This window comes from Hirundo rustica, chromosome W, assembly GCF_015227805.2.
Source record: "Hirundo rustica isolate bHirRus1 chromosome W, bHirRus1.pri.v3, whole genome shotgun sequence".
NCBI classification, from domain to species: Eukaryota; Metazoa; Chordata; class Aves; order Passeriformes; family Hirundinidae; genus Hirundo; species Hirundo rustica.
In genome coordinates, this window is record NC_053487.1 from 5503150 (window position 1) to 5526297 (window position 23148).

A 23148-nucleotide genomic window follows, 5' to 3' on the forward strand; every position below is an offset into this window, starting at 1 on the left:
CCCCTAATAACTGGTCACCTCCAAAATTCTGTCAGGATAAGGATGCTTTGAACTCAGCAAACTGTTGGAGTGGTTCTGTCACCAGAACTGGAACTGCATCCCAATCCCTCAGATCAGAGGAGGCCTTCTAAAAACCTCAAATAACATTTCTTGGAACTCTGCAAAATACTCCAAAATTATGAAACAGCACAGGGCAAACTACTGAACCAGTGCAGAAACTAGCATAAAGAACTAGAACACAAGGAAAAAATCCTGGAATGACACATGTCTTATAGATAATTACACACAAAGAGATGGAAAAGTATATGAGAAGAAGGCAGCTATAAATACACTAATAATATCTCATAAATAATACTTATTATAAAAGCAACGAACTCACATCATGCAATCAATATATCAGTAACAACTATCTTAGAGAGCTAACACTTTTCTAAACAGCTATGTACTTATGACCTTAAATGAAACTCAGAAAAGCACTGAACTAATGCACAACCAGTGACAGCTATGATGTAGAATTATTACTAATTCCTCTCTGTTATTTGTGAAAATGCAACAAGCTGCATGTTCTACGTTTCACAAACAGGTATTTAAAACTTAGAATGATTTCAAATGAAACAGCACTTAATATAGATAAAACTTGACGAAAAAGGACTGTTAACTCTATTAACTAGAGATGCCTGAGAAGAAAACAAAAGAGGGGAGGGGGAAAAGCGGAGCAGAACCGAAACTGACATCTTATCTCTAAAAGGAATGACCATACCATAAGATTTAAACAAGCATCTTTTAAGAAAACGTTAAACAAAGCTGTCCTGGAGGGGGGAGGAGGGGAGCAGACACAGCAGCCCGACCGAAGCCTCTCTCTCAAGCGGAGCCGGCTGGCAACCCCCCCCCCCCCCGCTGCTCCCAGAGAGCCTCTCCCACAGCTGCTCTTGGCCGCTGCTTTTGTCATACATCTGCAGCGACACCCGCGCCTCCGCCCGTGGGAGGGGGAGGGGGGGGGAAAGAACCGGGCACGGAGAAAGGAACTCTGGCTGCTGTCGCAGAGCCCGCAGCGCCGTGGGGGGGCAAGCACGGAGAGAAGACTCCGGCAGCCGCCACCCCGCAGCCGCCTCGAGGGAAAACAAAACTGCTGCGGCAGCACCCACGGTGGCAGTGACCAGTCCGGCCAGCGATGGCGATGGGGGCCCCACAGACTCACCACGGGTGGCTGGGCTCAGCCCCAAGACAGCCCTCTCAGGGCTGTTGCATCTCCATCTCCCCCCGCCCTCAAACACCTGCGGAGGGCAAAAACAAGGAGAAAACACAGTAAAACAGACCCTAGGAATCACACAGGGCAATCCTTAAAACAGACTAAGGAAAAGTTGAAAGGCATAAGGCACTCATACGGTGAAACCTTTCGCCCCGAAACCCACGGGGGCACTGAAGGGGGGTTGGAGCGGGATCACGGGAAGAAACCTCTGTTATGGGATATATTGTCCAAGTTCCTCTCAACCTCGGGGTTGCAACGGTGTTCCGTGCAAAGCTTTATCAAGCGAGGATGGACTGGCCTGCACTGCCTGCTTGCTTTCCCGAGGGAAAACTGAAGCATACCGGAGGTATTTAATGCAAACACACAGTGAGACATTAAATTTGAAGAATTAGGGATTTTTAGGAAAGTTAAGATAATAGTTGCTGAAATAGCTGAAGTAGATAGGCAAGCTTTGTTCACAGTTAACAGAAGCCGGATCTTAGATAAGCTATCCCAGATTTACTAACTCATTGCTTGTCAGCTTTATGTTTATGTAGCTGTGCTTGTAACAAAAAACAAAATGTGGTAAATACGACATAAGATAGCTGCAGATTTCCTGCTTAAAGAACCCATTGAACACAGGAAACTGTAAGTTCTACCAAGGATTCATTTGTCATGAATGCATTGAAAAGGTAGAAAGGTCAGGATGAGGAAGACTCATCTTACTTCCTCATTTTGGGTGACCCCTCCCCAGAATAGACCCCCGACTCATTTTAAGAAACAAAGTACGCATGCTTAATAGCCTTTTTGCCAATTAGCATACGAAGCGAGAAATGAGAGGTGACAGGGGTATGAATATGCATTTGTATTTTGGGTATTCAACACTTTTGTAAATAAAAGGCTTTGTAATTACCTGTGAATTTGGCAGTGCGAATTAGGGAACTATCCCGCCGTGCTGCCCGGCCGTAATAAACATACACTTTCTAACTTTAAACTGTTAGAGAGTTTTTGTCCGTCACAGTTGGGTATCGATACTAGATCAATACCCATATTTCTTTAATAAGTCAACAGAGAAAAGTTCCCGTGTCTTCAGTGGTCCGTGCGGGCTGGACGCGCCGAGGTGGGGGGGGGGGGGGGGGGGCAGCAACGGCGGACACTGTGGGCGGGATGAGGAGTTTGGCTGGTCGCACTATGAGCACCATCCCCGCCGACAGGGAGGGTGGTGGTTGGAGACGCTTGCGCTGACCCCGCAGATGGAAACAGAGGAGCTGACGGAACACCGCCTTCGGCAGCGTCAGCCGCCTGCAGCAGAGACCGCTCCGTGGCCATTCACGATGCAGAGAAAGGTGAACGAAGCCTTCACAGAAGGCACGATCTGTTCTTCTAGAGAACTGGTCTTCCAGTTTCAGAAAACTTTTGTCCCAATGGCCCGCAACAGCAGCTCACCCTAGGTTGTAAGCTCAAGCTACGTTGAGTACCATCCCAAGCCAGCTCTTGGGCTGCCTCCACTACCCCGTTGTTGGAAAGACGAGCCCTCTCCACGAAGGCGGCGGGGATAAGCTCCGTACCTCTCAAGGGGAGGTGGAGGGAAACTGGTTCTTCAGTCATGGCTGCTAGAATGTCGGAGGTCACCATATATCGTTATTGTATTTGGGACAGTTGAAATAACTATATAATACTCCAAATCTTCTTGGAGGGCATATAGCAATGTTTATTAAAAGACACACTCTTTTTATGCACTGTTTCAGTACAATTGGATGTGATTGGTCATTCAGACCAACATCTCTTCATGAATCATAAATGGTGGAATTGAGGGCTGTTGCCATGGCATTCCAACAATTTCTTGAAGTACCCCTGAATTTGGTCATTGAATCAGCTTATGTAGCAGATATAACGAAATGTTTGGATTGTTCACTTCTGAAAGAGGTCAATAATGCAACTTTGTTTCAATTATTGAAAACTTTGTGGTGTGCAATTCAAGTCTAAATTTTCTATATTACATCCTGCACATTCAGAGTCACTCCAATTTACCAGGTTTCATAATAGAAGGTAATCCCAGGACTGACAAGTTAGCTAATCCTACATGGGTAGCACCTCAGCCTGACAAAGTTGTGCAAGTCAGTGTTGCATGATTTTCCATCAAAGTGCACATACTCTGCAGAAGCAGGTTCAGTTAACACCAACTGAGGCTTGTGACGTCAGTTCTTGTGCTGACTGTCATTGCCTTGCTGCACCTTTACCAGCGGGTGTAAACCCCAGAGGCCTGAAAGCCCTGCAGTGTTGGCAAACAGATGTCACTCATATTGCTGAATTTGGCTAACTTAAGTATGTGCACATGTTTTATTGAAATTTTATCCTCTGCTATGTGGGCATCTGCTCATATTGGAGAAAAGGGGTTGTAATATTATTGCCCAGTGGGAGATGGTTTTTGCAATCTTAGGTATACCTTCTTCCATGAAACTGATAATGGTCTCGCCTATGTCTCGCAGAAGACGCGGCAGTTTTTATGTGTATGGGGAGTGTCGCACAAATTTGGCATTCTGCATTCTCCAACTGGTCAAGTTATTGTTGAACATGCTCATAGCATCCTAAAGCGTGTTCTGTTTAAAAAAAAAAAAAAAAAAAAAAAAAAAAAAAAAAAAAAAAAGGGGAATGCCTGGAGAAACCTGTAGCAGGATTTTTGGAGACAGACACAGAGAGGCCTGACAATCCTAGGAAAGTTCTGTTGTTTTAGCACTGTCAAGGACGTTGAGCCTGAGAACTAGGACACTGAGCCTGAGAACCAGCTTTTTCCCTCAACAAAGTGTAAACAGGTAACTGCAAAGGAATGCTTATGCAGACAACACTAGCCAATAGCGAGTAGTAAAATGCCGTGTGAACAGCTTGTGCACAAGAATGATATATGTATAAAAGAACCCTGTGTACCCTCAATAAATTGAGCATTCACCACTACTTCTGTGAAGAAGCTGTTTGACTCTGGCTGTTCCCCATGTTTTTGTTTTTGTTTTTGTTTTCGTTTTGTTTTTCTTTCTTTTCAAAAATCACCTTCAATTGGTGCCCGAACTTCGGACCTTGGGGTGACGACCTGGAGGAGAAAATTGGCGGTGGGACGCTGAGCGGTTGGACGCTGAACTCGCCGACAGATGCAGCTGCATTGAGGTGAGACCCTCCGGAAAATAGCAGTCAGACGCTGATCTGCCAAGAGATGCATCAGCATTGAGGCAGAAGCTCTCCGTCCTTGCAAAGAGTGTGAGGCTGAGCTGGTATGGGGAACAGGGGGCAGTTTCTTGAAAAAAGGTGGAAGGCTTCGAGTACTCACTTCCCTGCCCCATTGACAACGGCAAGCATGGAATGCGAATTTGCTGCCACATTGAAGTTATTTATTATTATACTGTCTGAGAGAGGAAAAACAGTAGCAGAAAAAGTACTGCAAAAGCTGATTAACTGGGCGCGGGGAAATGGACATTTAACAACTCCGCGGCACTGCGAAGTCGGGGAAGCGCTGCGGGGCCCCTGCCATGCTCTCTCGCCGCCTCCGGCGCCCCGGCACCATCGCTGGCCGATGCCCGGCTCGCCGCTCCAGGCCCGCGGACCGCTTCCGTCCCTCCGCGGCAGCGGCTCCATCGTGCCCGCCGCCCCCGCCGCCCCGCAGCAACAGGCAGGACGAGGAGGAAGCGGCCCCCGTGAGTCCGCACCGCCCCACCGCCGCCACCGCCACCATGGGCCGGGGCCGGGGCCGGGGCCGCCGCTCCCAGCGCCGCCACTCCCACAACGCATGCGCCGAGTGCCCCCCCTTTCCTGGCTGTGCCCGAAGAGACACCAGTCGACCAAGAGAGGGGAACCCGTGACCCCTGCTGTCGACCACCTTCCCCCGACAATGTTCCGCTGCCGGACAAATTAGAGGAGGACCCCCGTGATGGAGCTGAACCCACGGCAGAACCCACGATTGGTTTAAAAGAACTGACTGATCAAATTCATGGAGAGATGCAACGCCTGGATGAGCGAGGGCAAGCAGCAGCTAAGCTGCTGCTGGAAAAAGCCCAAGAACTATCTACAATAAATGCTAATAATCAGGAGGAGCCAACATCATTCAGCTCCCAGTTAACTCCAATGCAACAATTGCTAGAACAAACTGCAGAAAGCAGTTCCCAGGCAACACCTTTGCCTGGCCCCCCCATGACTCAATGGTCAAAAATTATAGGTGATGCTATACTAGAAGGACAGTGGGAACCCGCAGGACACATGGCATGTCCTGTAGCGTGTCCTGCCGTGTTCAGAGATGGCAATCCTGTGTGTGAGCAGCATGAATGGAAAACTTTGCAACAGGCAAAAAAAAAAAACAAACCAAAAAAACACAGTAAAAGAGCACAGCTTGAAATCTGAAAAGTGCTCGAACAATGTTAGATTAGGTTCACACTGCAGATATCCATTCTCCAGCCTGGATTGCCCCCAATCTGATCACCATCATCAAACTGTTAATAATATATTTACAACTCTGTTATTGGTATGTTACTGCTCAACAGCTTCAAAGGCAGGCACCTCCCTGGACATTCATTGCTTGTGCCTGTGGCATTCCAGTCCCTGGATGCTACAGACGGAAAACAAGCAAGAAGGACAAATAGCAGCACTCCGTTAAGAGAGCTTTTTGATCATAGCTGTGATTCATTGTCCACAGTCTTTGTGGTTTTAGAAACTTGTATTGTTGTGCAGCTGGACACCAACCCTGATTGGATGTTCTTCTGTTGTTTTGCTGTGACATTCATGTTTTACTGCGCACACTGGCTGACATATGTCTCCGGAATGCTGTGCTTCGGCATGATTGATGTGACTGAAATACAAATCTTCATAATAATCATGAATTTACTGGCAGTGATTGGAAGACCATCTTTTTAGCAATCTCTGATTCCAAGACTGAACATTCAGGTGAAAATACTCCCAGCCCTTTGTACTGTGGCAGGAACCGTATTCTGCTGTGCAAACTGGAGTTGGCAAAAAAGGCATCCATTTTAGCAGGAACAAGTGTCCTCTCACCTTTTCTTCATATTGGCTCCATGATTGCCTCGGCTGCAATGATCTACAAGAAATCTACTGTGCAGCTCTTTGAGAGGCATCTCTGTCTCTACATCTTGACTTTTAGCTTTATGTGTGCAAAGATCACAAATCAACTGGTGGTTGCCCACATAACCAAGAGTGAAATGTATTTATATGACACAGCATTCATAAGCCCAGCATTGCTGTTCCTTGACCAGTGTTTTAACAGCTTTATTGATAAGTATATTGTCCTCTGGATTGCCCTGATCCTGTCCCTGTTTAACCTGCTCCGATACTGTGTCAGCATGTGCAGCCAGAATTGCTGCCCACCTGCACATCCACGTGTTCTGCATCAAGGGCTTCCCCATGCGCTTGAACCATCACTAGGGATGGGAGCTGCCCCAGGGGAATGGAAAAAGAAGTTAGGTTTCTACAGGAATGGATGAAGACTTGTAAGAGACAAATGCTAAAAGCAGATGAGAACAAAGTAATTTATAATAAACTATGTTGTATAACTTTTCTTCTTTGTTATCAGTAACACTCCTTAACTAGTCTCCTGCCTGAGAGTGAATTCTGAGTTCACCCTAGTCAACTCTCCATGTAGTCAACTCTGTTGATTCCAAGCCTGGAAAAGCATGCAGGAAACAAATGCTCTGTCTTTGTAATTACTTTGATTATTAATTTCTCTTTATATAGGGAATAGATGCCCAACAACTAGAATTTCTAATGTAGTATAATTACAGCTGCAATCTGACTTGCTTTTAATTTTAACATTTCATCATCTCTTAGTGAAATACTTGTTTAGTGTCCACTTGGAATTTATTTACTAGAGACTTAAGCTGGTGAAAACCCAAAGATATCTTACTAAGTTGTGTGGCTGCAGCAGCTGCCAAGTAAGAGCCAAGCTGGGGTGGTTTTTACTCGTGCATTGCTGACAAAGCAGTTTCATGCTGAACAGGGTCACAGTAAGCCTTCTGCACTCAGTGAACACCACAAGCCCTCTGAAGATGAAAAGCCAGATGGTCAGCTCCGGAGAAGATAAGAGGAACACTTCTGGCCAGAGCAGCTGATCTCAAATTCATCCCAGACTGACAGATCTCCAAGGGCCCTGGAATCCATCACTCTGAAACCTGCTGGTCAGCGATCAGGACACCTCTGAGGCGAATTCGACAACAGCTGCACCCAAGCCTTTGAGCCTTGCATCTGGACCCCAATGGGTACTGAGTAAATGGACTTGGTCAGCAAGGAAGGAAAAGAAGGAAGAAGGATCATCAAGTCCTTGCTGAGACAGCTGATGGTTGAGGCCGCTGGTGAACAACGCCCTCCTGACCCAGACTGGGTTGTAGAGTGCATTTTTGATCGCCAAGGCCCCTTGGGATTGTTGGAACTTTCCCAGGACTTGCATGAGTGGCAAGAAAAAGAGTGTCCTCTGTGTCAGGAAGTAATAGTTATAGAAGTGAGCTGCGGAGTTTGTGGTGCACAACTTGAGAGAGAGACACCAAAGCTTTGGCATAAGGGTGGTTTGTGTGACCATTGCTATAGTGGTACCCTTGGTGCCTTTTATCAAGCAGCACAGGTAGTGCTGAGAATACCTAACCCTGTTCCTGACGATTTTGGTGGAGTAACAGATTGGGGATTTGCGCAGACAGTGTAAGCCATTAAGAGAGAGATATGGCAGGTCCGCATGGTAAGATGTTCTTGCGTGTTGTGTGCCTTTTGCTCATGGTGTCAACAAGTGTTGCAGGATCTTCTCAATTAGCTCATCAATTTTCTAAGGGAGCTAATGTATGGGTGACATTTGCCAAAATGACTGGACAGGATTCTATTTGCCTTAGCCTGGCCAATCCCCAAGACCCATTCAAGAACTTTTTTAACAGGAATACCCCTTTGGATCCCTCATGAATTTAAAAGTTATGTGAAAAATAAGACATTGCTGAATTTTACTGTGGCAAATGCCACGGTGTGGACATCAGGTTTCACAGTCACCCAGGCTGATAAAGGCTGGCAATGTAAAAATTATAGAGCGACTTGATGATACGCTTACTTCACCACCTGAAGAATTAGACCTCCTTGAATGTATGAATGCCAGCTCTACGAATAGAAGTGAGGGAGGTTGGGTGTCCTTTGAGCCCCCCACAGAGCAGAGTTTAAATATGCATAGCCAGAAATGGGCTGCAATAAATTCAGCTTGACTATCTAGTGGCAGTGTACACCAACAACTTTATTCCAAATGTAATTTGACTGGCAAACCAGTGCAATGCCTTCCACCAGGAACATTTTTAATATGTGGGGACCCCGCTTGGAATGGAGTCCCAGCCAGCCCACATTGGGTCCGATGCTATTTAGGGAAGCTTACCCTGTTTCACCCTAACATAACAACATTGATGACTTCGAAAAAAATCACTCAGAGAAAGCGTGCCACACGAGTTGGACTGTACAGACATAAAAGATCTTAAATTCTAGTCCCAAGCTAGGACAGTGTTAACATCTATGTTTATACCAGGGAGCAACAGCCACCAGAGCAATGACCACATTAAAGCAGATGGCATGCTGGACCAAATCAGAAGTGAATTTAACTAGTCAAATTTTAGGTAAGCTATCAGCGAATGTTACCAGTGTTAACCATGCTGTTTTACAAACGTGCTGTGATTGATTTTTGCTTTTAGTGCATAACCATAGGTGTGAAGAGTTTGAAGGAATGTGTTGAATGAACCTGTCCGACCATTCTGGATCAATTCACAAAAATTGCAATTAATGAAGAACAAATGACATGATGTAAAAGAAAGTGATAATGTATTTAGAGATTAGTTAAGTAACCTTAGGATTACAAGATAGCTGAAGTTTGTTGTTTAACAAATGTTTGTTATATTATTACTTATATTATTAGGATTATTAGTACTAAGTTGTGTAATGTCATGTATTAAGAATATGTCGCGTGAGACAATATCTAATGTTTAGCTTGTGCAAAAGAAAAAGGGGGAATTGTAGCAGGATTTTTGGAGACAGACACAGAGAGGCCTGACAATGCTGGGAAAGTTCTGTTGTTTTAGCACTGTCAAGGACGTCGAGCCTGAGAACCAGCTTTTTCCCTCAACAAAGTGTAAACAGGTAACTGCAAAGGAATGCTTATGCAGACAACACTAGCCAATAGCGAGTAGTAAAATGCCGTGTGAACAGCTTGTGCACAAGAATGATATATGTATAAAAGAACCCTGTGTACCCTCAATAAATGGAGCATTCACCACTACTTCTGTGAAGAAGCTGTTTGACTCTGGCTGTTCCCCATGTTTTTGTTTTGTTTTTCTTTCTTTTCAAAAATCACCTTCAGAAACCCAGAACAGTCAATTGAAAACGGTTTTATATGCAATTGATCACCTTGCAGTGCCACAAAAATGCAAACAATCTTGTCATTCTAAATTACTTCCTTTTCGTTGCAGCCATCAAGTGAGATGCACCTGCCTCGAGTGAAAGTCTGGGTACAGGATCTAACCACTATAAGTGGGAGGGTCCATGTGAGCTTATCACTTAGGGTTGCAGGTATGCCTCCGTTTCCACAGATACTGGGGTATGGTGGATACCTACAAGGTGTGTTTGCCCTGGCCTGCGACACCAAAAGCAGAATGTGGCCATCAGGCAACATTCGAGTGATGATCAGGATGCCGATTGTCATTCAGACGATTTTTCTACAAGTAGAGAATGAGTATTCTATCCCTTTTCTTTCTAGAGTAGTAAGTGTTGACAAGTTAGACTGCCATTTTTTGAGCAGACTATGTTTTGTTTACTGTATTAGAATTAGTAGCTGACTCCTTGCAAGGATGAACAGCAAGACTTGATGTTGGTGCACGGATGTGATTGTGAAGAATTCCATAGCATGTGCCAGAGAATCTCCCTGACCATTCTAAGTCAGTGTCTGATTGAGGTTCTGTCTAGTAACTAAAGGGACCTCTTGTGCTGCGTTTGTTCTCCTTCCTGCAAGGGCCCTGCAGGAGATTACAAACGCTGCCTTCCACCTTAAAAACAAAAGGGTGAGATGTGGGAACTGGAAGTGGTCAGAAAATAGATTTTTAGGCTCCAGGCAGTAGCTTGAAGCCTGTGGGAAAGACCAAGTACATAACTCTCCCACTCTGGCCTGGGAAATCATAAGGAGGAACCCAAAACAATCCTTGTAGATATCCTCTTCCTGACACCTGGTGTTTTTCCAACTTGTTTATTGGTAAAGAGGTTTACAAGGAGGTGTTGTTCTAAATGACCGATAATATTCAGTGCACCGAAACACTGGATAAAAGAGCTTGTCTTTCAATAAACCTTTGCTATAATGCCCTCCAAAGAAACCGGAGTTCTACATATTGTTATTTGAGCCATCCTAAATCGTAACAATACCATAAAAATGGTACAGCAAATCTGCATGCTGTTTGCCTAAATCAGTTCAAAAGACTGCATTTAGCCCAAGCCCATCTAACTGAGCTGGGCTGGAGAGTTGTTTCTCAGGAGGTTGGTTGTGGAGTCCCTAAAGCCAATTGAAATAACCCCCAGGTTTTGGCCTTGGAAGGATTACACGCTGTAATTCTACCCCTGTCTTTTCTCCCTGATACCCAAATTCTCCTGGTTTCTTCTTTCTTTGTTAATCCATTAGTTGTGGGACCCCAGTGACCAGACCTGTCTTCCCTATAGGACACTGACCTTACCTGCCCTCAGTTCTGCCCCTGTGCCACAAGGTCATTGGATGCTGTAAATCATACTTAAGCCTGAGCAAAGCACATGATTGTCCCTTTTTTGCACTGGATTCCCCTTCGGCACCTGGAATAAACCTTGCTGGAACTTGATCTTATGCAAAGGGCCTTCTTGCCTCTCTTTTGCTGAGCTAGCCTCATGGCGTGTGTGGATGTGAGAGCTTGATTGCTTGCCTGAGTTGCTCCAAGCAGCTTTTCCACTGGAAAGGCTGATTGGGGCCTATGCAGAGGCTCCACTCCTAAAAGACACACTGTTACAGTTTGTGGAGGTATTTTTAGGAAAACATACACTAAAATCTCTATTAATAGCCACATACAAAAATTACTAATAGCTATGAGGTTGTTTTTCTTTTTTAATATGTGCCTTGATACAAATAACCTTCAAAAACCTGAATCATCTGCCTGCTATCAGTCTGAGCCCGATGGCTATTATGTTGTTATTTTTGAACACGCAGGTGAATCAGTCTTCATACATGCACTTAAGAAAGTGAAATCTGGAAGAATTGCATCAGGACAGACTTTTGGGAGTGCTCTAAGTGCAGATTCATCAGATTGTGCCTCAAAACCAAACCATCACTCTGGTAAAAATTACTCAGTTGTACACCCCTTTTCATTTGGAAAGACAATGCTATTGTTAAGAAAACATGCTAATTAGGATTCCTGTGCTTGTTTCAGCCGGAGTTTCTCTTCAAAATCTGCCTCTTGCAGATGCTGAATCCATTGCTTTTGTTTAACTAAAGAAGGCTTATCATTTATTTTTCCTTTCCTATACTTTACAGCTCAGATTTGAGTAAGAATTTGTTTAGAAGTGAAAGAGCACTTGCCAAGAACACATTCCTGTAACAATGCAATTTGATGGTGTAATGGTTTTAATTTAATAAAACTAGGCAGAAACACCAAATAATGTAGGGGTTTTAATGTTAATATTTTTGTGGGAGGGAGAGATTAGGAGAAAAATAAACAAAGCAGGCTTAAGCTTAAAAATGAACAAAAATAGTTTTATTAACATATATTAAAAGAATGAGAAAAGAAAAAAAGTTGAGAAACAAGAAAAAAACTTAAACTAAAACAGAATGGTACTTTAAAACACACTTCTTTCCTCTTACAAACTATTAACTTTCTTATTGAACAACATAGAAAGACACAACGTAGGATTTTCAGTCAGTTTCACTACTTAGACATAACTACTCATTACTCTAGGAAAAGAGTCCTTCTAAGATCTTTTTATGAAGACGTTTGCTACAAGACAAAATAGTCCAGTCCTCTCAATGTCACACATCTGCTGCCGCCCGGAGTTTTTGCAGACTGTGATGTTCTATCCGCAGAGCTTCTCAGTGTATCTGGGGTATTATTTACGAATACTTCTTCTGATCTAAAATTATCTTTGTCTCAAAAGGCTGAGACCTCCTTTTTGACCCAGGAGAGGGGGTTTCAAAGTTCCCAAATAAATCTCTATTACACCAGTCCTTAATTTTGATTAGAATAGCATTCTACCCAAATAATACTAAGATGCTGCAAAGAACAGTTCGTTTCTTCATAATTTACCTTAGAAAAGTCTGGTTAAAAATGTCCACTTCTTCAATCCTATTCCAATATTATTAGTTCTTTCACTTCTCATCTAACTGACTTCATGCGGTATCTGTTCCTTGTACCTTCTGGGTTTTTTTTCTTTCTTCTTTCTCTCAAGGAAGAATTGTTCTTTAAAAGTTCTCTGTTGCTAAGAAAGGGTTAAATTTGCCCGAGCTTGCAAAGGCCATGTGCACGCTCCGGGCTGCAGGGCTGAAGAAAAAATGCAAGGCCGTGCTGATAAAGGGAGCTGGTAAAGGTCCTTTTTTCCACCCCTCGGTCTCATCTAGGGCAGTCCAGCTCAAAGTTGTTATCGAGCTGCAGGTTTGCTTTCTCCGCTGCCAGCGGTGATTAAGCTGGGCCATGTTTTGGCCCCTTCTGCCATGGTCTGAGCACATGGCCCTACACTGCCAAGCTGCAGCTGCCCCTCTCCCCTGCCAGCAAGCAGGGGAAAGAGGTTCAGCCAGCTCAGGCTTTCTCTGCGCGGGCAGCGGCCCTCAGACACTCTGCCAGGCCCGGCCCGGCCGCCCAAAAGGGCAGCAAGGCCCGACCCGAGGCCGCCTGCCACCCCCGATGTTACTTCATTGCTGATTCTAAAGCGAGAGAGTGGGCAGTCAGCAGCAGATTAGTTTTAAATGTTCCTTCCAAAGTCGCACTGACACTTCTCATTGGTCAACTTAGCTGCCAATATCCCAGCCTGCTTTTTGATAGGTCCTTGTCCTCCCCCCCCTTAACCCATGCTACGGTCAGGGCAGGGAAAAACATTTTACATTTCTCTATATCTAGAAAACAAAATTGTGCCAACCCATGATACTCAGTATTATTATTTCTTTTATGATTTCTGATTTAAATTAGTGATACCGCAAAAACACCCTACTCCTACCCTGTAGAAATTGCTTCTCTGCTGTAGACTCCAGGACGGTGTGGATGAATGTAGGCGAGAGATCTCTGAAGTTGGGTTTTAGAAGATGAGGTTTATTGTAAAGGATGGGGAGGCCTTGCTCTGAGCTGCCAGGCTGCAGCTCGTGGCAAGGCCTAGGAGGTGGGGGAAGGGAGAGGTAGGGAGAGGAAATTCCAAGAGAGGAAAGTCCTCGGGGAAGGGTGCCAGGCAAAGAAAGAGAGGGGAAAGAGCAAAGAGAGACCAACCCACCCTCGCAGCCCCCTGATAAGGGGGCTTCAAGGTGGGCTGGAACAAGACTTGGGCCAATGGGGTTACAGATACCTGATACTTCAGGGGAGGGTTACAGGTGTGGGATGAACCATACATTGGGGGTGGGACAAAACATTCCATTTGACCTCTGGGTCTAGCTGCAGGTGACCTTCAGCTGGTCACATAACTGTTTTCCCAAACATCCAGTAGCTCTCAAACATCAAAACTTACTTTCAATTCTATCTCACTTACAGGTTTCACATTCTCAGAGTCTAAGCAGTCATATTTATAGGGCTTTCTGGCTTCATCCTCCCCAACACTACCCTTTCTCAGATGTGACTGGCAGAAATAGAAGAGATTTCAGGATTTTTCGAAGGCTCATGCTTAGGGTCTCCTGCAAACAAATCCTTAGTAGTTTGGCACCAATCCCAGCAAATATGTAGCACCACTCCAGGTAAGATGATTTCCAGGCCATAGAATATTATATTTCTCCTCAGAAAAAAAGCCACACTATAGTTACTTCCTTGGCCTCTGTGTAGAAGCAGATTTCTTCCACTTAAACTCAGCTTTTATGAATACATTTATAACTACATTTAACTTTCACACAGATCATCCTCTACTAGGGAAACGGAACACTATACTAATCCAAATTAGATTTGGGAGAAAGAATAGTCTATCTATATCTTTATAATTATTATGAGAATATATTCAATTTGCTACTTTCATCTAACAGCAATTACAACTGTTTACCAGTTCTAAAGCACATCCTTTAGGAAGCCATGGGTCATATTTCATGCTAATCACTGTTTATTTGGTATTCTCTTCCAAAAATAAAGGGATCAGCTCACAAACCCTAAACAGAAATGATAAAAGAAAAAAATCTAACAAAGCAGTGCATAAGAAAGAGATAAAACCTAAGATCTTCCACATGCTAAACAGTTTTACAAAGCACCCATTGTAAAATTCATCCCCAGGACAAATGCTGACTACAAATAAGACTGTTTAAGGCACTGCTTTGAAGTTACGTGGAAAAAATTAGCAGGCTGCTGGTACTACAAAAAAATATCTTCCTTCACAGAGATTTAAGCTTTTAGAAGAAGAAAGATTCCTGCAAAGAGATGAGAGCCATGAACAGACTACTAATGAATGCACTGTGTCTCCTGGGCTGTAAAACAAGTCTGTCTGCTCCTGTTTGGCACATTCTGGGGGTGATGATTGTGCTCCCACAGCAGAAATGCCCTCCTGCTTCTGACATCCTGAGGCATAGCAAGTTGAGCACTTTGCATCCAGCATTTCTCCTGCTCTCCTTGCAGCCTCTCCATCAGCAGGTTTTTGACAATGTCCTTAATACCAGAAGCACACATGGAACTTCTCCTTTGTTGTTGAAAACTACAGACGTGAAAGTATCACAGAACTTGAACAAGAGACTGATATAGTATGATTGGTGATTAGCATGGATTGAATGAGCACTTACAGGTTGTACATCTCAAGGAACAACACGGTTGTGTGGCAGGTCCATGTGTTCTGGCAGGGATGTGACCTGAGACTGGCCTCAGCCATGCCATGGCTGGCTTCAGGCATGGAATGCTGACCAATCCCTCAGGATCTCTGTGTGGTGGCTGTGATGGGGCAGAAGGTTAGAGCCCAGCCAGTGAAGATTAATTTGACCTTATCTGGAATCGGAAAAGACCCAGCTGGGTATAGATGGAGCCCTGCTGGAGGGTCAGTGGAGCTGGTCTGCTGATGGTGACTCTCCTTTGGGGTTGGAACACAACCTAAGATAACTCTTCCAAGGTTGAAAGCCCTCACCTGATTGGGTGAGTGACTGCATATTCTGGGTTATGCTTTTTAAAAACATGAGAATTCTTAAGTTAATCACATAATGGGTTTTGACATCACAAATCTGTACTCACATGTTGACAGGGCTTCAATTGGTTTAATTAGTTTATCTGTTTTATAACATATATTCAATTTGAATATATCATTTGTCTCAATTTTATAAGCCGCTGCAACAGCTTGTCATCTCTAACCACCTGTTGGGGAGGATGAAGCTAGAAAGCCTTATAAATATGACTGCTTAGATTCTGAGAATATGAAACCTATAAGTGAGATAGAATTGAAAGCAAGTTTTGATGTCTGAGATGTCCTAGCTACTGAATGTCTGGAAAAACAATTATATAGCCAGCTGAAGGTTACCTGCAGATAGGTCCAAAGGTCAAATGGGATGTTCTGTCTCACCCCTCAATGTATGGTTCATCCCACACCTGTAACCCTCCCCTGAAGTATCAGGTATCTGTAACCCCATTGGCCCAAGTCTTGTTCCAGCCCACCTTGAAGCCCCCTGATAAGGGGGCCGAGAGAGTGGATCGGCCTCTTGCCTGGCACCCTTTCCCTAGGACCTTCCTCTTGGAATTTCCTCTCCCTTCCCCCACTCCATACCTCTCCCTTCCCCCACCTCCTAGGCCTTGCCACGAGTTGCGCCTGGCAACTCTAAGCAAGGCCCCATACCCTTTATAATAAACCACATCTTCTAAAACCTAACTTCAGAGATCTCTCGTCTACATCCATCCATACCGTCCTGGAGTCCGGTGAAGCAATATCTACAACCACCCATCATGTATATACACAAATCAGGAAGACAATAGCTGATGGATCAGCAGTGGCTGGCAGCTCTGATCAGCTCCATGTGGCCTATTGTGCTTGTGCAAAATCAAGCTCCAACTATTTGTATTGGCTAATCTAAAACTAATGGGAAGCAAATTCCAGCTTAATCCAATTATTTGTGTTAAATTAAAATCCCTCACTAATCCTTCATCAGTGCCTGGGGATTTTACAGAGGAGAGAGCTGGGAGTTTCTGTAACTGATGGGAAGCTGCACAAGGTAAGGCAAGCACGGGACCTGCTACACGCCAGGCATGAAAGGGTATGAACCAGCAAGTTATCCCGGGGCTCCATCCCAGCCCTGGGCTGGACACAGGCAGCAGGTCCACATCATGGAGAAACCAGGCCCTCCTCTGCAGGCTGCACAGCTGGTCATGCCACAGAAAAACAAGGAAAGGGGAAACTACAGAATTACTAAGGATGAAAAAGACATCTTAGCTCATTGAGTCCAACCATGAACCCAGCACTGCCAAGCCCACCACTAAACCATGCTACCCTTTAGGCATATTTATTCACCCCTTTCATCTGCTTCAGGAGCCCAAGGGTCTTGACAGATGTTGAGGGTTAAGTTTCCTGTAGAATTTTTCCCCCCCCACAAGTTGCTAGGAGACTAAATACTGATAGTTAGAGGGTGCTTAACCTGGACAAAGGAAGCTGATCACTTAGTTTTGGGGGAGGGAAAAAGCTCCCAGAGAGCTGAGGGTGGTGGGCTTACTGCTCTTGGTTTTCCGGGGAGGACGGTCGGCGACTGGTGGCTGCCTGGAGTCCACGGTTAACGGAGAAGTCTGGTCCTGGGAATTCTACCATCTGTTGGAGCGCCCAGGAATTCGGAGTTTCTTCACTGCCCTGCTGGATTTTGGGTCACCCCGGGTCCAGCCGCTGCGGGTTCTCCGGCACTGCCCACTTTGCCTGCCCAGCCACCCCCCTGCCTGCGGAGGACAGTCCACTGCACCCGGCTTCCAGCCATCAGCGCCGGAGTTTCCACCGTTTGCCCTCGGGGTTCTTGGTTCTGTTTTACTATTATTATAATTGCTGTTGTTGTTTGTCTGTCCTGTTATATTTACTAGTAAAGGACTGTTATTCCTTTTCCCCATAGCTCTGACTGAAAAGTTTTTTTTAATCTTCCAAATTATAATAACACGGAGGGAAGGATTTGAATTCCTCATTTCCTAGAGAGGCCTGCCTCTCCTTAGCAGATGTGATATATGTCCTAAAGTTAATTCGTGTTAAATGTTATAATATGTAATTCATTCTCTGTAAGATGTAAGTTCATTTCTAATTGTGTATACCACGGGTTAACTAAGACTGAGACAGCACGAAGGGGGACACGAAGAATTCTTTTGCTAGAGATTGCAAGGGAGGGACATGAGAAAACTATGCTAAGAATTACATGAAAAGGGACACGAGAAAACTTCTGCCAGGAATCGTTAGAGGAGAACAAAACGACGGAAGAGGGAGATGGAGAACCCGGAGAACCGAATGATTACATCAGATCGATATCTTATCTGTCCCCGCCCAACATTAACATCTTGTCCTAGGGTAACTTTATGATGCCTGTATCCCCAATCGTCTGTTCTGTTTGTGCTGTATATTGAGTCCTGTGCCTTTAAGACTGGTTCTAAGAGCAAGGAGAAGCGCGGAGTTTGTTTTGAGAAAACTGCCCGACTCCTCCACATTCTGCTGCGGACAGGCTTGGAGAGACTGCAGGACAGAGATCTTTTTTCTTTGCTTTTAGTTAGTTTCAGCTAGCTAGGGCAGAGAATTTCCCTGGACTGTTTTTTTTCCTTTTTCTTGGAACTGTTTAAACCTGCTCTGGACTGAAAACCCAGGGGAGCACTGGGGGCTGCACCTGCGGCCCACCGGGGCCTGGACCTCAGCATTTTCCAGCAGCGCCGGAGAGACTGGGACTGAGGAGACGCTGAGAGAGAGAGCCGAGCTACACCCACGGCAAGGACTTTCTCAATTTGCCATCTCACTTCAGAAGGAGAGGTTTTATTGTTTCATACTATTCATTCTTTATACTTGTATGCACTTCATTTGTTTAGTAAAATAGTTTTTTCCACTTTTCTCCAAAGAGGGTTTTGGTTTTTTTCCGGACCAGTTGGAGGGAGGGGCCACGTGGGTTTGCTTCCTTAGAGGGATCCTATACAGGGGTTTTCTCCCAAATTTGTCCCAAACCAGGACACATCTCTACACTGTATCCGGAGTCTTAGAGTCCCGATTTTTCCTCAGCAAACCAGTGTATAAAAATGGACTGCCTCAGACCAAAAATGTGAACTTGGGGGGTGACATATTGTCAGAGTGTGTTACCGTGTTCACCCAGTGCTGAAACCCCGGAGTTCGACGCTGTCCTTTTAATTGTAGCTATCGGAGACTGTTATTTTGTCTCAAAATAAAATTCTAAATTTTGATTTACTAAATTTAGTCCATCGCGTTTATTACAGCAGACACCTGTCTTTTTCAAACCAAGACAACAGATAACTTTTGTTAGTTTATCACCTTGAGAGGGCAAGAGTATGCAGTACAGAAATGTGTTCAGAACTAAGATCACATAGGGAGCAGAGCCTCTCCTTAAAAGCAGAAGTAGCCTCCAGCAGAAAAACACAGAAGATAGGGCTGAATGATCCTGTGAGGCCACCTGACTTGCCAAATTGCCAGTTGATAACTCATGGGCAATGTTTAGCCTTTCCCACCCAAGAGCACCTCTCAATTGCTAACACTTGCAGCTTTAGCTGACAGTCTCTCATTGTCTCTTAACCTTTCATCTGGCAGCAGTATCAGACATTACAAATTTTTCTTATAGGACATTCAGCTCCAGTACACCTGAAGGTGAAACAAAGAGGGAGGTTATGAATGCCTCGCTCTGTCATCAACCCAGTTCAAGCTACGGCAAGTCTCTAAACTTATTTTACTGCTGTCACAAGACTTTGATATGAGCTTTTTCAGGACAGAACTACTGGAACTCCAGCCAGAAAGCACTGTGCAAGAGCCCTGCACAACATGCTTGAAACAAGCACTCAGTAAATTCTTATTGGGATGGATGCCCTGGGGACAGACCAAGCTTTAAACACACCTTACTACAACTACAAATCATCACTGAAATACCACAAATGCCTGTCTTGTTATCCCTGGGTTTGCCCAGGAGGCTGCACATCACTGAAGGCACAGATTGCCTCGCTCAAGGAAGAATTCAGAGAAGAACATGGCTGATTTCAGTAGCAAAACTTTAAAGCTTCTTTAAAACATAAAGACTGTGATACCTGTTGTCCTGGGGTGACTGTGTATCCCCAATCGTCTGTTGGGTGCAGGGGGGAGGGCAAGCGCGGTTTGTTTTTCCCCAGGAAAACTCTGCTCATCGGAGTGACCTTGAAGCGGGGGAGTTGGAACACGGCAAGACGAAAGAAGCTCTGTTGTTTTTTTCCCGGCAGTTAGTTTAGTGCTAGCGTAGTTAGACGCTGTAGAATAGCTGAAGCTTTTTGCCTTTTTTTTCTTTTTCTTTTTTTGTCCTTTTTTCCTTCCTTTTTGCTTTTTTTGCCCTCTCCTCAGAACTGTTCCAACCTCTCCGGACTAAGGACCTGGGGAAGCACCAGGGGCCTCCACAGGGGACCCACCCCACCAAGACCAGCCCTGCACATCTCCTTTTCTCCCAACGTCAGCGGAGACGGAGTGGTGGAGCACAGTGACGACCCTCAAGAGGAGAGTTTCTTTAAGTTTGTTATCCCTCCGTAAGCGGCACGAAGCTCTTGTCATCGGGTATTGTGCTGGGAGTTCTTTGCCTGTTTAATAAACAGTTTTTTTCCACTTCTCTCTGAGGAAATCTTTTTTCCCGAACCGGTTGGAGGAGGGGAGGGGGGCCCCGTGGGAGGGTTTCTCCCAAAATCTGCCTGAAACCACCACAAACTTATTGGTTCCCAACGTGGGGCTCGAGAGAGTGGAAAAACCCTGTACTGATTAGTATTTAGCAGTCAGTAACTATGCTGTTTGACCTCATGTCTCTTGGGGTGGGGGCCTTGATGTGTTTTGGATCCTTAGGCTTCTTTGAGGTCTTAATACCTTTGTGGTCCTTAGGTTTATTTGCATATCCAGAGATAGCCCCAATATTGTCATTAATATGCAGTTTTTACAGTAGAGGGACACGGATTAGAGTAGCTATTGGCCTTGGTTTAATCATAATCATTTGTAGGAAGTTTATAAAGGTGCTGAGATCTTTTCCTACTATGTATGGGTCATGGTTATGGTTATTCACCCTGTTTGTGGGAGGAGGAGCAGAGGATGAAGTGTTGCAGTCTTTCGTTTCCTTCTTCTCCTCTGAATCGGTTAAATCATTGTTGGAGAATGTTGAGTTTCCCCTGAGTGTTAAAGAGACCATCTTTCTGGTCTGTCATCTGGTAAGCCTCCTCTATACAGTCTGCAGCTTCTCTAGAATATGGGCTGAGATTTCTAGAGGGGCTGATGAAACTCCTGACCCAGGCAGAGGAAATCCTGAGTGGTGTGGAGAATGGGAGGATATGGGCCAACTCCTCAAGGAATTCTCTGACCCTGTAGTCTGGGATTTTCCACGGGAACAAATTCAGAATCCAGTGGAGCTGGGGAAATACCTGAAAGAGAGGTACCATGATGGCTCTAAGGGGGAAAAGATGGCTGCAGTAAGCTGGGCCCTGGCATATGCTTATCGCACATTGCTAGAGACTGTAGGGCAGCAGACAGAGGCAGGGGGGAAGGGATACAAATCAACAGCCACCCCAGTCACTCAGGCTGCAGCCAACACCCCAGTTATGAAGCCAGCAGCTAAACTAGAACCTGAGCCTGAGTTGGCAGCTAAACCAGACAGTAAGCCTAAGCCCCTGGCAGTTGCTCCGGCAAAGAAGCACACAGTCAAAACCGATCGACCAGTGGACGATGATGACCCAAGAGAAGGACCTTCACCAAAATCAGAAGCCAAAGCTTCTAGCACAGGATCAGAAGCAAATATTGATTCCTTTTCCCTGAAGGACCTTCGGGGCCTAAGAAAAGATTACCGGCGACAACCTGATGAATCTATAATTAGTTGGTTAGTCCGTCTTTGGGATGCTGCAGGCGAGGCTACAATTCTGGATGGCACTGAAGCGAGGCATCTGGGATCCCTGTCACATGATCCAGTCATCGACCAGGAGATGATGAGAGAGGCTAGTCCTTGCAGTCTCTGGATACGGGTCCTAGGAAGTGTGGCAGAAAGATACTTGTGTGCAGATGATCTCTATATGCAGCAAACCCCATGGAAGACCATAGAACAAGGGATTCAACGCTTGAGAGAAATGGCAGTGGCAGAGATGGTTTTCTCAGATGACATAAACACTAGGAACCCAGACTTGGTATCATGTACATCTGTGATGTGGCGAAAACTTATACGACTCGGGCCATTAGAATACGCTTCTGCTTTAGCAGTAATGAAGCGGGAGGACATGGAGGAGACGGTGCTTGATATGGCAAAGAAGCTCCGAGCATATGCAGATGCTGTGCATGGCCCAACACACGCCAGAATCGCAGCTGTAGAAACACGTCTACAGAAACTAGAGGATAAGATAGATGAGAATCATAAGAAACTCAGGGAGGAGATTAGAGAGGACCTTCTCCAAATCTCAGCAGTACAGATCAGAGGTTCTGGTACCCAACGTAGATGCTCCCCGGCTAGGGAGAGAGGATACACTCCACGTGCTGAGCTGTGGTTCTTCCTGCGGGATTGCGGAGAAAATATGAACAGATGGGATGGAAAATCTACGGCTGCCCTGGCACAACGGGTGCGTGAATTGAAGGAAGTCAAGACTCAAAGAGGGAGTTCCACCAAAAGGGAAGCGGCTCCAGTTGCCCGTAGCCGAACTGCCAGGTATGACGATGATGACATGTCCAACCCCCTTGAAGGAACCTCTAAGACATATGCTCAAGGAAAGAAGGATAACCAGGCTTAGAGGGGCCCTGCCTCTAGCCAGGTAGAGGCTAGGGAAAACCGTGTATTTTGGACTGTGTGGATTTGTTGGCCTGGCACATCAGAACCACAAAAATATGAGGCCTTGGTTGATACTGGTGCGCAGTGCACATTAATGCCATCAAGACATGTAGGGGCAGAATCTGTCTCTATTGCTGGCGTGACAGGGGGATCACAAGATTTTACTTTGGTGGAAGCAGATGTGAGCCTAACTGGAAAGGAGTGGGAGAAACACCCTATTGTGACTGGCCCAGAGGCCCCATGCATTTTGGGTATAGATTACCTCCGAAGTGGGTATTTCAAAGACCCAAAAGGACTCAGGTGGGCATTCGGGATAGCGGCTGTAGTGACAGAGGGCATTCGGCAATTGAACACCTTGCCTGGACTGTCTGAGAATCCATCTGCAGTAGGACTCCTGAAAGTACAAGAGCAACGGGTACCAATTGCCACTTCTATAGTGCACCACCGACAGTATAGGACAACTCGAGATGCTGTGATTCCCATCCATAAGATGATTCAAGAGCTGGAGAGCCAAGGGGTGGTTAGTAAAACCCACTCACCCTTCAACAGCCCCATCTGGCCTGTGCATAAATCTGAAGGAGAATGGAGATTGACTGTGGACTACCGTGCATTGAATGAGGTGACACCGCCACTGAGTGCTGCCGTGCCAGACATGTTGGAGCTCCAGTACGAGCTGGAGTCCAAGGCAGCAAAATGGTATGCCACGATTGATATTGCCAATGCATTTTTCTCCATTCCTTTGGCAGCAGAATGCAGGCCTCAGTTTGCCTTCACATGGAGGGGAGTGCAGTACACCTGG

At 45.4% G+C, this 23148-nt stretch overlaps 1 protein-coding gene and 2 pseudogenes across 1 annotated transcript in view; 1 reads left to right on the top strand and 2 right to left on the bottom strand.

The window, feature by feature from the left end:
- LOC131378741 (choline/ethanolaminephosphotransferase 1-like) overlaps positions 1 to 2863 on the bottom strand; it is a 56549-nt pseudogene extending 53686 nt beyond the window's left edge.
- HS6ST2 (heparan sulfate 6-O-sulfotransferase 2) overlaps positions 1 to 23148 on the bottom strand; it is a 341808-nt gene that overhangs the window by 231215 nt on the left and 87445 nt on the right. The window lies entirely within an intron of this gene.
- On the top strand, positions 4791 to 6646 carry LOC120764844 (choline/ethanolaminephosphotransferase 1-like; annotated as a pseudogene).